Source organism: Schistocerca piceifrons, chromosome 6 (genome assembly GCF_021461385.2).
Source record: "Schistocerca piceifrons isolate TAMUIC-IGC-003096 chromosome 6, iqSchPice1.1, whole genome shotgun sequence".
Lineage (NCBI taxonomy): Eukaryota > Metazoa > Arthropoda > Insecta > Orthoptera > Acrididae > Schistocerca > Schistocerca piceifrons.
In genome coordinates, this window is record NC_060143.1 from 461,000,105 (window position 1) to 461,016,569 (window position 16,465).

At 42.6% G+C, this 16,465-nt stretch overlaps 1 pseudogene; it reads right to left on the reverse strand.

The window, feature by feature from the left end:
* Nucleotides 1-10,640: 10,640 nt before the first annotated feature.
* On the reverse strand, nucleotides 10,641-10,758 carry LOC124803920 (annotated as a pseudogene).
* Between the last annotated feature and the right edge of the window lie 5,707 nt (nucleotides 10,759-16,465).

Here is a 16,465-nt window from a genome sequence, read left to right on the forward strand (position 1 = left end):
CGGGCAAATGCTTGATAGAGCACTTGCCCGCGAAAGGCAAAGGTCCCGAGTTCGAGTCTCGGTCGGGCACACAGTATTAATCTGCCAGGAAGTTTCAGATTTTGAGGGTTTTCTTTCTTATTGATAAGTTACATACCTCTGCCAAGAGGGATAAATTAAATACTCCACCAAGTCCGGTAATAAGCTCCCTGCGACATTCTTTTTGTCTTGTTTATTACGTACCATGCAAAATGTAGCTTTTAGGTTTGGCGCATTTGTATTGACTGAGCACTGAACGGTGACTACTGTCACCTGTTAATCTCACCTGTCAACTACAGCAGTGCTGTCAGTTCTCCATTGTTTGCTGCCTTTTGATGCATGGATTACAGCCGATGGGACATTGTGAGCAAAACAACAAAAGGGAGAGCCGTTCCCGTTCCACATTTCTACTGCGTAATAAACCTACGCTTCGAGGATGTATGTCTTCGTTTTAGCGTTGCCAACGTATTCTCCCCGTATTTATGTTACGTTCCTGAACGTTTGGCAGGAAGCATGTCTAGACCCGGTAGAGTACTCAGTTTCTTTGGTTTCCGAGTTGTGTTCACTAGGTGTGTGCATTACTCTTCTTGCAACGCCCACTGTCGGTATTTTAACAGTGTATCTCTCCGTTATTTGTTCTTTCAATTTATGCACCTGTGCTACTTATCCTCTCTGGCAGGGATCTCTGAGTAACTAGCAACGTTCTAGAACTCATCGAACGAGTGCATTGAGAGTCAATTATTACGTGACTGAATTAAATTTCCTAGCGTTTACTCAAGCGAGTCTCAGCCTGACATAATGCTTTTATATAGCGTTCCACTGTAGGTCTTGCTGTTGTTGCTGATCGCCATTTTCTCCCTTTGTACGGAGAAATGTCTCTGACTGGAACAACGGTTGTACATCTCGAGTAACAGTGTCCGTCGGACACACGCCGATGGCCGCGCTCTCGGCTACGTCGTGGTGGCGAGTTGAGGGTGGGAGCCGCCTTTGAGAAGAGGTCCCAGCAATTACGCAGCGCAGCCAGTCCAAAGCCTGATGTAAGCCATGCAGTGCAGCGAGGCGACGCAACCCGTCCAACCACCTGCGCCTTGCCTAAGACGGCGGCCTTTAGCAAGTGTTGCAGCGGCGGATCTGCAGACGCTGTCGGCACACTCGGTAGTCCAAGTAACGGATCGTCTGGGTTTCCGACACCCATTGCGATCAGGCGTTCCGGTTGTTTCCCTGAATTTCACACAAATCCACTTGTGTCTCGGGATTTGTGCAGCAGCTTTTTATTTTGAGTTTTTATCAGCCTCCTGACTGGCTAGACGCGGCCCGCTACGAATTTAACTCCTGGGTCAACCACTTCATCTCCGAGTAGCATCTGCACCTTACGTCCTCAATTATTTGGTGTATATATTTCAACCTGTCTCTTCCGCTACAATTTTTACTCTCTAGAACTTCCTCACATACCAGAAAAGTTGTTCCGTGACGTCTTTACGCATGTTCTGTGCAATAAATCTTTCTCCTCAGAATTTCCGTACTTCGTTTGAAATGTTCGACTCTGAATAAGTTTTAGCCTGACTTAAGTTCCTTTTTATACTTACATTATATACTCCGTACCTAAGGATAATTTCGTATATATTTTATCACAAAAAACTAATTTTCTGATAATATAAATTTATTTTTCATATCTATCAATTTTACAGTATCTATCTTAAACCATGAATATTAGTACTCATGATTGTCAACTTAAATGAGTCAAAAATAACTTTACAGTGAAACTAAGATTACTACTCTTTAGTTTTTATGTAAAAAATTATGTTTTCACTTATAGTTTCTAGTTTTACTATCGATAGTTCAGTCAACATATATACAGACAGGTAGCCGAGTTTTTCATGTCAAAATTTACAACCTTCATTATCAATTATTAGGCACATAAGTCTTTATAGAGATAAGTACTTCTAGAAAAAAAATGTAAATTACACCTGAAAAGTAATTTCAAACACGGAAGTCATAATAAATTTCATTTGAACTACATCCTGCTCTAGAAGGATCTGGAAGCTATGTACGTGATATTTACAGAAATATCAGCGGGCAAATTCGTCATACTAGTTTCAGCTGTTATCGACACTGGTTAATGTAACTATCAAGATCTTTGTGTTGCGCTGAAATGTTGCACAATGCATTTATTTAACAAGTGGTGTTATAAAAAGTGGCAAGAATTTGATGATGTCAAAAGCAAAAATAATCCATCGATTTTTCTGAAACTGAAGTCTTGCAAGAAAAGTAACAAATATCTGCTAATACAATGCTCCTACCCTTGCGAAATTATATAAAGAATGACAACGCTAGAATAGTTAGTTCAGCCTAGGACGTTTACTTTCTATGCAGCTACAAAATTTTGACAGTAATATATATGTAACATTGTACCTGTCACCCTGTTCCTTTTTGTCATCGTTTTCCATAACTTCCTTACCACGCCTATTCTATGGAAAACTCCTCATTCCTTACCTTGTCAGTCCACCTAACTCTCATTGTCCTTCTATGGCACCACATCTCAAACGATTCGGTTCTCTTCTTTTCAGTTTGACCACAGTCCAAGATTCATTACCATGCAATACTTTGCTGCAAAAGTACTTTCATACCAGCAGATTTCCCATGGCCAGGAATCACTTCTTTTTTGTGATGTTTGCTTTTCATCCTTCCTTGTTACGCCCATCATAGGTTATTTTCCTTCGCCAAGAGCAGGATTCCTTTACTTCTTTCTCTGTGGTCTTTTAATTTGATGTTACATTTATCTCAGTTTTCATTTCGCCTATTTCTCATTACTTCCGTCTTTCTTCGGTTTGCCCTCAATCCATTTTTTGTAGTCATTAGACGTACTGTAATTCTTCTTCACTGGGGATAGCGTTGTCATCAGCAAATCGGATCATTGATATTATTTTACACAGTATTTTCTTTCATTTCCGTCATTGCACTTCGTCCTTGGTCTTCAATCTGATTGCTCCCTCTTGTTACTTGTACGTACTGTACATTAACCGACTTTCCCTGTACCTTACGCCTACTTTCCTGAGACTTTCGAACGTCTGGTGCCATTTTACACTATCGAAGGTTTCTTCCAGGTCAACCAGTACTATGAACGACTCCTGAATTTTCGTAAGTCTTACTTCCGTTATCAATCGCAGTTTCAGAACTGCTCCTCTCGTTCCTTTACCTTTTCTAAAGCCACTCTGATCTTCATCTCACAGTTCCTCAATTTTCTCTTCTATTTTTCTGTATGTTATTCCTGTCAGCAACTAGCAAGTGCGCACATTACGCTGATTGTGCGATAATTTATCTGCCCTTGTTATCTCTGGAAATGTGTGGGTGATATTTTTCCGAAAGTCTATTGCAATGTCGGCAAACTCATGTTGGTCTTACATATCAAACTAAATAGTCGTTTGGTTGCTGCTTTTCCCCAGTGATCAGAAATTGTGAAGATGTGTTATCTATCCTATTTGTCTAAAATTAAATTTGCCCTGAGGCATTTAAGTCTCTAATTTATCTGCGATAACGTTGGAAGCTGAAGAAGTTAATTAAAATTTGTACTGCGGCTGCGACTCGAACCCAGGTCTTTTTGCTTACGAAGCTGATAGTCTGACGCTTACATCACCACAGCGTTATTGCCAACATAGCTTCACGAACTACTCACGTCAAATACCCCGCCCAACAGAGCCCTGCTAATAATGACAATATAAAGGGAGATGTGAATTGGAGTTTGTGTTGGGAAAGGTATTTGAGGTGGTCACTCCATGCAGCTGTTGTAGTGTAATGGTCGGCATATCTGCCTAGTAAGCAAGAAGACCCGGGTTCGAGTCTCGTCCGCAGCACAAATTGCAACTCCCTTTTTCAGCTTCCAATGTTATCCCATTTGTCTTACTTGATTGTAAGTATTCGAAAGTTCTGTAAAAATATCTCAGAGATCTTAAATTCTTTCTCTAATACTAGATACGCTTTATATTCCATATCGACTCCCTTTCCTTCCTGAATCGCATCAGATCTATCCTTCGTGGAGTCTTTCTTCAGCTGTTCGCTCTGCCGGCCGGTGTGGCCGAGCGGTTCTAGGCGCTTCAGCCTGCGTGCCTCGGGAATGAATGTGTGTGATGTTCTTAGGTTTAAGTAGTTCTAAGTTCTAGGGGACTGATGACCTCAGATATTAAGTCCCATAGTGCTCAGAGCCAGAGCTGTTCGCTCTCTCCAGTGCGTTTAACAATAGATTCACTTTGTACCCTTAATATTGATGCATTTGCTTTTAATTTCACCGAAGGCTGTTTCGATTTTGCTATACGTTGAAGTAGGCTCTCCAGTGATGATGGGGACATAGAAGCAATTCAGAGACGGCCTGCTAGATTTGTTACTGGAGGTTTGATCATCACGCGAGTGTTACGGAAATGCTTCAGGAACTTGGGTGAGAGTCTCTAGAGGAAAGAATGCGTTCTTTTCATGAATCGCTACTGAGGAAATTTAGAGAACTGGCATTTGAGGCTGACTGCAGTACAATTTTACTGCCGCCAACTTATATTTCGCGGAAAGACCACATACATAAGATAAGAGAGATTAGGGCTCGTACAGAGGCATATAGGCAGTCATTTCTTCCCTCGTTCTGTTTGGGAGTGGAACAGGGAGAGAAGATGCTAGTTGTGTATCCTCCGCCACGCACCGTATGGTGGACTGCGGAGTATGTATGTAGATGTAGATGTAGTTACATTTTTTTGGAGCCAATGGAGCTTAGCTGCCCTCCCCTTCCTATTATTTCATTACCACGTGACCTATATTTCTGTATTCTTGAATTTCTCTGAACGCTTTTGTAATTCTTTCTTTCGTCGATCAATTGTAATTTGTCTTGTTACCCAAGGTGTATAGTATATCCTACAAACCACTGTGGTGAGTACGTCAGAGATTTCGAAAGAAGAGGTAGGTGGAATGTGGAAATAACGGGGCATGGGTATTCTCTGCAGTTTTTTGTTACGAGAGTGTGCACAGGTTCGCACAGATATTTCCATATCCCTTTATGCTTGGATCTGGTACATCAGTGCTTCTTCTTGGGGTACTTCGGTTGTGAGCCGCACAGCCGTCATCGAGGTGGGACTGTGACTCAGTTTTGAATGTGAGTGATTCTGGGAAACAGTGTTCAGTTGTTCTTACACGCAGAGGGACATCTGGCCAAAGCTCTCCTCGTCCTGCTTAGGGTCGAATAGAAGCGCGCCAGCTGGCAAACCATTTTACTTGGGCCAGGTGCCAGTCTGTCACGGAAGGTTGCAAATAGAAGGAGGAAGCCATATAAGAATGAATGCTTTAAACTGAGCTTTTGTTCAAATAGTTGGAAGATCGTAAAACACCATGCATTCTCATGTGAGGAGCTGGGATGATGCCGACAGAATGGCTGGACTCCATGTTTAGTGTAGGTAGGACTGTAACCCCCCCCCCCCCTGATGTTAGGAAGTCGTCAGGTTATTTTAGTCAGCAGCAAAGACATATATTTCATGGGTACTGTTGAGTCACCGCCAGACCCAACCTTGCTAGGTGGTAGCTTTAAATCGGCCGCTGTCCATTAGTACATGTCGGACCGGCGTGTCGCCACTGTCAGTAATTGCAGACCGAGCGCCGCCACACGGCAGGTCTCGAGAGAATTACGAGCACTCGCCCCAGTTGTACGGACGACTTAGCTAGCGATGCAACACTGACGAAGTCTCGTTTATTTGCAGAGAAGATAGAATAGCCTTCAGCTAAGTCAATGGCTACGACATAGCAAGGCGCCATAGCAATTCATAGTTATCGTATGAAGCATGTCTCATCAAGAACGATGTATACAAATGATAGATTAAAGTTAAGTATTCCAAAAGCTACGTACTTTTCTTTATAGCATTCATTACGTATCCTGTTTCAGACCTCACGCCATCCTGCGTGAGTTTAAGTGCGTGCCTTTCGGTTACCCGTCACTGTGGACTGGCTGTCTTGTCAGTCCACAACAGGTACGACTTCTAGGAAGCATAACAACCTTCATCCAGAAGTTAGAAGTGGTCAAACAGAAAGATTAGATCACTCTGTAAATGTGAGACTTTGGTCCCGTCTAGGCAGATGTTTTTTGCCAAAACACTGTCTTGCTTATTGCGAGAACGAAACCTCCCTAGCCTGTAATCTTCTAGTTTCGGATTAAGGAGATTTGGAACAGCTGATTGGCTCCTCTCATAAAATGCAAAGTGGAGGGTTGGTCCCCGCCCTCCCCTCCCCCCTCCCGGACTACAATCGACAGTCTTCTGTTTACTGTATTAAGTTGTCAGCTGATCATTTCTGATCCTGTCCAGCTTTCCTACGACGAAACTTACCAGACCACTCTGAAGTCCACCCCTCCATATCATTACGTACGAAGTCTTATGCAGTGTAGCTGGAAGTGAACAGTGGGTTGATGCGGCATGTTTTCGGGCACTACAGAGGAGTGCGGGTTTGCTGTGCTAAGTGTGTACAAGTAAGGCAGGGCTGGCTTACTTGAGTTGCCTATCGATTTCGCGTAAATGAAGCTGTTGCTGGGTCTAGAGATTTCAAATGAAAAAGATCTAACTGATAGAAGTGTGCTTCGTCAAAATTAGGTTATCAATGCTGTTGAATTTCTTTGTCTTGTTATTCTAACATTCTGTATGATGTGGAATAAACAGATCGTTGGTTCCACAGTAAATTTTTCTCTTCTTTGCCCCTTTAGTGTCATTTAGGATGTCGGTTTTGCTTGGGTAGTTTTGGAATTTGGCTTTGGTGTGACATCCGGCATTGACTCTTATTGTTTCACTGTGCATTGTTATTTGTGTGCCTTAATTTAAGCTCTCGTGTTTTAGCCTGAATGAATTCAAAGCGTCTGATCTATTGATGTCGTTAGATCCCTGAGCCAACAATGCTATACGACTTTACAAAATATTAGTCACTGAATCATTTAAGTCAAGGCTCTTCATACATATGACGCCCAGAAAATCTCACGCCATCACGCTCTACTGCTCTTCAACTGTTTGTTCCTCTGGTATCACAGAGGTATTAATCTCTTTGGGCATGGCACCCACAGAAAACACACAATTACAGCTCATAAATATATATATTTCAGGTAACATAGAAGATAATGACTAAACAGAGAGAAAGAAGTGTAAGCAAACACGTCAGAAGAATTCCGTCACATCCTCATTTACAATTTCTTCGGAACCTTCGTTTCTCTTCCATTTTCCTCGAGATCGTAAATTTTGTCCGTGGTTAAGATTTATCCATAAGGCGTTTCCTCTTGCTTATGTGTATTCATTGCGGAATATTTCATAGTTATGTGGTATGATCATTTTATACTGCCATGTTTATCACACTCTTTTCTTCGAGTAACAATGCACAATGCAATGGGAAATATGTGATGCAAAAGCTCTGCTTCTGGGGACTTCCAGTGAGAAATCTGAAATGCGGATTATCATATCTTCCTAAAAGCTTCTCCTAAACTCGTTTTGTTCAACGTGTGTTGCTCAATATAATCAAACAGTATTCTTCATTTCATGTCTGGCAGACACAATGCAGACCCCTTCGCCATCTACCTTCCTCCGGACATTCTCCTTTCACTTCATCACTGGCTGCCAATCGCTAGTTCCTGTGTTTAGTTACAGTTCTATAAGTGTTGATACAATTTCGTAGTCATTTATGCGGCGAAATTAATTTTATCTCCCTTGGCCTCTCTTTGAAGTGTCATGGCTTATCGTCTTTTAACACGAGTTTCTCCTTTATTGAAAGTCATACTTTAACAACAATGAATGTAAGGTAATTCAAGAAGTCCAAGGCAACGAAAGGTATTCACCATGGAATATCTAGACTTGACGACTATTTGATACACAATGATACTAAAGTCGTTCGTAACTGAAGAAAGTGTTTTGCATTGCTTCCACTTCCGTGAGTAACCTTTTATCATTTTCAAGCAGTAAAGAACACGTCCGGGCACCGATGCCTTTGGTTGCGAGTGCAGCGTTGCACAGATGTGCAAGCTTCCAGAGATTAACAGTGGCTGGGCAGTCCATTCGCCGAATATCCTCTCTAGAGCTCTTCACCTACACTGTTCGATATTGTTGCGCACTGTGATCAAAGAAAATGAAGTAAGGGTCAAATGCAGCCCCGAAAAGACGCGTAAGGGGGAGGAGTACAGAGCTACAATTACAAAGATTTGGAGGTCACTAAAAACATGTATTATCGTGCCTCACCACGACAAAACACCTTGACCATCAACACGATCATATTCGACAATGTTTCTGGGTGCATTACTTATTCCGAAATCCCGCCACATGAAGTCTGTCCAGAATCAATACTCAACTGAATACTCCCTCAGCCGAGAAGAGCACGCAAGGACACACACCTTTGGTCCTGTCCCTATGTTCTTAGTACCATAGGAAACAGTGTCGCCGAAATGCGAATATCAACGGAACACATTGTACTGGGCGTCTGGCAGAGAGAACCTGCTGCCTCTATGGAGTCGATGAGTTCCATGCATTCCTGTTAAATGCGTTACAGTTGAGCCCTCTGTTTGACGACAATTCCTTCTTGCTTGTAGCGCAAAGTTGTGCTCATCTGCTGTTGTAGTTGACCTTGGTCTATCACCTCTGTTCCTTTGGGCAGCAATATGTGTGGTTCGGAACGCATCCCAAACACATGAAACTAGGCCGTTGGTATTACCAAACTTCTGAGTTACAATTATCACACAGGGTCCATCGTCCAGTTTCCCGATAATAATTCCTCACGTGAAGTCATCCATACGTTGTCTCTGGGCCATGTTGCAGTGAAGAACATCAGCACAGTGCATCATAGCCGCTCGCTAATTGTCAGATGCCGTCTTTTGCCATTGCTTCAACTGCGCTGCCAGCCCCCTTTGACGCTATAGTCACGCTGACCCGTCATGTGACGCCCTCTTTCGCAAGTCTGAGTCTGTTGCGGCGCACTATAACTTGCCATATCGAATATTTGTCGGGTTATATTGTGGAACAATTAAAGGATGTCATTTAGAAAGACTTGGTGTTTTCTATTGAATTAGATGACAGTACTAACTTATCGGACAAAGCCCAGCTGACCATATTTATTAGAGGTGTTCATACAAACTTAGTAGTAAGGGAGAAACTCCTTGATTCATATCCTCTCAAAGACATCAAGTGCGTGGAAAATGAAATGCAGGATGATCTGCAGCGAATTGAAGCATGGTGCAGGGAATGGCAATTGAATCTCAATGTAGACAAGTGTAATGTGCTGCGAATACATAGAAAGAAAGATCCCTTATCATTTAGCTACAATATAGCAGGTCAGCAACTGGAAGCAGTTAATTCCATAAATTATTTGGGAGTACGCATTAGGAGTGATTTAAAATGGAATGATCATATAAAGTTGATCGTCGGTAAAATAGATGCCAGATTGAGATTCATTGGCAGAATCCTGAGGAAATGCAATCCGAAAACAAAGGAAATGGGTTACAGTACACTAGTTGGCCCACTGCTTGAATACCGCTCACCAGTGTGGGCTCCGAACCAGATAGGGTTGATAGAACAGATAGAGAAGATCCAATGGAGAGCAGCGCACTTCGTTACAGGATCATTTAGTAATCGCGAAAGCGTTACGGAGAAGATAGATAAACTCCAGTGGAAGATTCTGCAGGAGAGACGATCAGTAACTCGGTACAGGCTTTTGTTGAAGTTTCGAGAACATACCTTCACCGAGGGGTCAAGCAATATCTTGCTCCCTCCTACGTATATCTCGAGAAGAGACCATGAGGATAAAATGAAAGAGATTAGAGCCCACACAGAGGCATACCGACAATCCTTCTTTCCACTAACAATACGAGACTGGAATAGAAGGGAGAATCGATTGAGGTACTCAAGGTACCCTCCGCCACACACCGTTAGGTGGCTTGCGGAGTATGTATGTAGATGTAGATGTAGAATGTTTACCGTGGGAAAAGCTCGTTTCAGTTGCCACTGATGGAGCACCCTGCATGGTCGGATGTAGAGCAGGGCTTCTAGGTCGTCTGAGAAGCAAACTACTGCACCACGAAGTGAGTTTCATACCTGTGCATTGTTTGATTCATTAACAAAACCTGTGCGCGAAAAATGTCACATTGGAGAATGCAATGACATTAGTAGTGAGAACAGCTAATTTTTTAAGGGTCATGGAGCATAGACAATTTAAAGCCCTACTCAAGAATATCGAGTGTGAATTTGGTGGAACTGCTTACTTTTGTGAAGTTCGATGGCTCTAGTAGAGGTAATATGTTGGATTCTTTTCTGATTCGTTGGCCGAAGTAGTTCTATTCATCGAAATGAAGGGGTGTCCCGTCTATGAATTCACTGACCCTAAATGGATTAATGAGGTAGCATTTCTCACCGACATCACATTCCATATGAATAAAGAAAAGAGCACTCCGTCTTCAGGCCACAAGTGGACCATCGGGACCATCCAGTCGCCGTGTCATCCTCAGCTGAGGATGCAGATAGGATGGGCGTGTGGTCAGCACACCGCTCTCCCGGTCGTTATGATGGTTTTCTGTGACCGGAGCCGCTACCATTCGTTCGAGTAGCTCCTCAACTGGCATCACGAGGCTGACTCCACCCGAAAAATGGCAACAGCGCATGGCGGCCCCGATGGTCACCCACCCAAGTGATGGCCGCACCCAACAGCGCTTAACTTCGGCGATCTGACGAGAACCGGTGCATCCACTGCGGCAAGGCCGTTGCCCGCATATGAATAAACTTAATCTTAAGTTGCAGGGAAGCAACATACTTACTACTCCTTTTGTAGACATTACTGTTGGAGCTTTAGCAATCAGATGTCGAAAAGTGAGGTAGACCATTTTCCCAAATTGTCAGTATGGAAATATGTCTAAAGATCAGTTGCAGACTTTTCAGGTACTCTTGTAAGTCTTGTGAAGGAATTTTCCATCCAATTTAGAGGTCTGGACGATTTATCGATGCATCTGAAAGTGTTTTCTGCGCCCTTTTCAACTACTGTAATCCATGGTGACGTTCCGTCTGCTCTACAATGCGAGTTGGTAACAGATCACTGTAATAGTGAACTGAAGGCTAAATATGATTCATGAACATGCCTCTCACATTTTATGAACATTTTTCGCAAACAGATCTCCCAAATATGAACAAAATAGCTGCCAAATTGCTGTTCGGCACAACATATCTGTGTGAAAAACTGTTATCTCTAATAAAAATAAATAAATCTCCATGAAGAGACACTCTAATCAACGCACATCTCACAGCAGTTCTGCGAATTGGAAGTGCGAGATCGATCGCACCAAATACAGCTCATCTTCTTCAGCGAAAAGAGATGCACGCCTCCACATCATCTGCTGAATGACATTTCAGGTATGTAAGAACACATGATCCTATGTTTTGTTAAAGGTGAGTTACATTTATCCATTTATTTCTGTGCTTAACCCAGAGTTAGTTTGTCATTGATTGGTCATGCTGTATTCCAAATAAGATTTTATGTTTGTAAGGTGTCAAACAATTAACACATCTTATATTGAATTCCTGAAACCATTCCGGTTACCTCGACATGTCACACGACATAGTTACTTGAAATTTTGCGAGCTACGAGATGTAGTTCTGAGGGAAAGGAGAATTTTACGATGGCGTGCTGTCCCGCACGGATAAACAACAACTAAAAAACTCTCGCCACAGGATACCTAGTGGAGACAATAAGATGCCGCTGTTACTGCGTACACTGCTGGGAAAAGCACTCCTTGTCCCGGTTTTTAACGACGACCCTTCGGAACGCCTTTCTACAGGAACACGGCGGGAGATCCCAGACAAAATGTCCAGAGAAACGCAACTCAAAACATAGCCACCTGAGTTACTACTCACATGAAAGAAAAAGCTTTTTATCTCAGTATTTTGTAGCAAAAGTTAAACTCTGCTGTACGAAAAAAACAACTCCTGTGATAGGCTACAAAAACTCTAGTGGCTGGAGTTATAACAAGTACGAACGCCCTTATTGGCCAGAAAGAAAACGCGTGACCACCAGCTTTGATATAGGCAAACTGCAGACAGAGTAAATTGCTCTTCTCTTGCAGAAAATCATCGATTGTTTGAGCAAGGCGACTCGCGCTACACTGGGACGATTGCGAGTGTCGTTACTCGAATACTTGTTCACAAGCTCGTGTTAACTCTTAAAGAGTTAAACTGCAAAGTTCTCTAGTATGGAGAATCGCACCGAGCACGGAGAGTTAACGCTTACGAGCGATTTGAGGGAAACGACGTACATGCTATCCCAGCAAAATAGCATGTACCATGCTAATTAGCAAGGGAATAACTAGGGGTCTCGGCTTCACCGAAGAAGTAGGAAATGTATCCGACTGGTGTTTAACAGTCGAGAGAAATTTGGAATAGTTTCTCAAATTCACTGCTCGCTCCGACAGCCGCCACTGCTGCTGCTGACGCAAGGTAAACACATGCAAGCTCGCGCCACGGCAGCAAGTGATATTCAATGGACACTCGGAAGTGCGGTAGTCTCCCTATATATTGTACATTCAACCGTAGCCTTTAGTTAAACATATTCACGTTTTGTCAGGCCTAATTGAAGCAGAAATACAAAATGTCTGTTCTAGCGAAAAGGATTGATCAATCATTGGACAGTTATGAATTGGTTTAATTGTGTACTTCTTTTTGATGGCTGTTTACCGATCCCCATTCATTTATGGGTACTTTCATTGTGAATTTTAGCGTAATTGATATCTTTGGCCCCATGTGTATTTAATTTCTTTGTATTTTTATCGACCCCTAGCACGGTCATCAACCATTTTACAATTATAGAACTTTATAATAGTTAGGAATTTCGCTTCACTGTTGTGAAAACTCAGTATCAATATTTTACCATTCTGTAAGTAATTATGCTAACATTTCGATGTCATGTAGTCATACTTAGAGTAAGGAAAAGCCTTAACAATGAAAATCTAAGATTTTCATTTTTTGGCTAACATATAGTTGCGTCTGAACCCGTACACAAATTTCTGTTAGTGATAACGTTTCCTTTACAGGGAGTGTAGTGGAACCGACATTGAGATCATTGTCTGATTAAATCACTGTCCACACTGCTTCAATTCTTCTGAACTCTGCATTTTTGGGATGGTATCTTCCTACCTTGCAGGCCGCAGGTTCAACCCCAAATTCTTATTACACTCACAGAGTGTCCTTAACGCAACTTTGGTAGGAAGATAGATCAGAACCAGTCTCACGCATGCTACGTGTTGGCTACAGTATTTCCATGGCTACAGGTAATAGTCAAAGGAGTGTTAGTTATCAGATGTCAAAGCAATTACTTTTGTTTCCTAGGTATAACCTAATGAAAGGAATATAATTAATCATATTAATTTATCACCATAAGTTAATGCACTGAATAGAACGCGAGATTAGACACCACAACAATGTCACAAGTTCACATCTGGTTCTCCAGTTGTTACGACAGGCTGTGCAAGCAGCTACAAGGTCAACATCCTCCAGAGCGCAAACTCTGTTCTTTTTACTGTCTGAGCCGCCCATTAAGCAGATTTGTGTCCCCCTGTGGTTTACATTATCGAGCTACAGCTACTGAGTATAGTTATAAAAGTAGAAGTCCTTTGTCAGACATAAGAGTTTTGAATATTTGGACTCTATGGCATATTACGTTTGTATATATCCCAAGCAATTATGTTTAACATTTGTTCAAACTAAAATGAAATCATTTTTTATGTTGACTGCATCTTACTGGACATCGATCAATCGTAAACCCTACAAATTTAGAAAAGGCGTATACATATTTTTCTCTAAACTCCTAGATGAGTTAAATTCAGGATTTAAAAAAATTAAAAAAAAAGTATAGACTACCACCAGTTCCAAACAGGCCCTGCTTCCGCTGTTGGTGCAACAACCTAATTTAATTTGCCTATTTATAGACATTGTTCCAAAAATTGGAAGTATTGGCAATTATCACAGTCGTCTCAAATTTCATCTCGTGTCCCTCGTTTGAGTAATGTTCTGATACGGTCGATTTTTCTGCCTGTTGTACCCTAGTAGGACTGCGATGTTCCACGCGCCTCTCATGAACCGTGCGAATCGCAAGGCCGGTAGAAGCCTTCACACAATGACATTGAGTTTTACGTACGCCAGGCTTTCCACACCCCAAATCATCTTTCAAAGAGCCGAGTAGTACCCTAGTCTTCGAAGGTGAACGGAACACACTTTTATGTTAAAACTCCTTAAATTTCATCCAGTTTTAAAATATATGACCCGAGCATAAGGAATAAAGGCCACGGCTCTGTTTTCCTTCCCATGCACCACTGTGGATGGCCCAGACTCCACAGCCCGACGTATCTGCTTCTCAGATTATCCATTTTCCACAAAACAGTCATCAAACTTGCAAGTTCTGGGTTAAACTGTACACGTCGGAAATGGAATAAATTTTCTGCTTGCCAGAGTCCTAAAGAGGACGCCACTTCGATGGTATGGTGGACTGTTGGATAGCAACTCTTAACATGCAGATATCGATCGAGTTGATCGGAGTACGTCAACTTTCCTGAACACTATGTCCGAAAGTACCATCGTCTTATTTTTAAGCCATGACAACTAAAAATGGGAGCATCCCATCACTTTCAATGCCCAAGGTAAACTTAATGCTGAGATAGAAGCTGAAGTGGTCCAAAAATCTGTTACGAGTATCACCTCTATGTGGCGAGACGAAAAAAGTATCACTGGTGGCTAAGCTGAAGTCCATAGGGCCGTATCGCCACGTCCTCCATAAATAAACTAAAGAACTACTCATACCCATTGCAATACCGCCACTATGGGCCCACCCAGTGCCCATATGATGGTATATGTGAACACCATATCTCCAATTCAGTGGATTTTATTCGACGATTGAAATCTTTGAAGCACTGTCCTTTGCATTTAGTACTGAGTTTTGTTGTGGTATCTCTGTTTACACAAGTTCCTCCTGAGGAGTCACAGAATTTGTTTAGCGAAAATCTGCGTGAAGAGTTGGAAGAGCTTTGACGTCATGAACTGACGTCCACATATTTTTCATTTAATATGAACGACTGAGTGGACGAGTAGTCCTTTATCGCCCATAGTCGTCAATTTATTTAAGGAGGACTTTGACGATATGGAAGTGAGGACTACGGCTTTTCGATCAACGTACTTCTGGAGGTATGTATATGATACCTTTCTCGTCTGGCCACATAGATGTGATACTCTTAAAAGATTTTTGGACCACTTCAACTTTCACATCAGCATTAAATTTATCAAGGAGACTGAAAGTGACGGGATACTTTCAATTTTGGACATCATGCTTTACAAACAACGAAATGGTACTCCGGGACCTAGAGTTCAACGAAAAGCGACGCACTCCGATCGATCCGATAGATACCTACATGCTAAGACTTTCATCCACCATACGAACGCAGTGGTGTCCTTAGGAATCAGGTACGCAGAGCATATACTATTTCCGACGTGGGCAGTTTAACCGAAGAACTTGACCATTTGATGACTACACTACTGGCAATTAAAACTGCTACAACACGAAGATGACGTGCTACAGACGCGAAATTTAACCGACAGGAAGAAGATGCTGTGATATGCAAATGATTAGCTTTTCAGAGCAATCACACAAGGTTGGCGCCGGTGGCGACACTTACAACGTGTTGACATGAGGAAAGTTTCCAACCGATTTCTCATACACAAACAGCAGTCCACCGGCGTTGCCTGGTGTAAAGTTGTTGTGATGCCTCGTGTAACGATGAGAAATGCGTACCGTTTCCGACTTTGATAAAGGTCGGATTGTAGCCTATCGCGATTGCGGTTTATCGTATCGCGACATTGCTCCTCGCGTTGGTCGAGATCCAATGACTGTCAGCAGAATTTGGAATCGGTGGGTTCAGGAGGGTAATACGGAACGCCGTGATGGATCCCAACGGCCTCGTATCAGTAGCAATCGAGATGACAGGCATCTTATCCGTATGGCTGTAACGCATCGTGCAGCCACGTCTCGATCCTTGAGTCAACAGATGGGGACGTTTGCAAGACAACAACCATCTGCACGAACAGTTCGACGACGTTTGCAGCAGCATTGACTATCAGCTCGGGGACCATGGCTACGGTTACCCTTGGCACTGCAGCACACACAGGAGCGCATGCGATGGTGTACCCAACGACGAACCTGGGTGCACGAGTGACAAAACGTAATTTTTTCGGATGAATCCAGGTTATGTTTATAGCATCATGATGTCGCATCCGTATTTGGCGACATCGCGGTGAACGCACATTGGAAGCGTGCACTCGTGATTGCTAAAGTGGCGTATCACCCGGCGTGATGGTATGGGGTGCCATTGGTGACACGTCTCTGTCACTTCTTGTTCGCATTGACGGCACTTTGAACAGTGGACGTTACATTTCAGATGTGT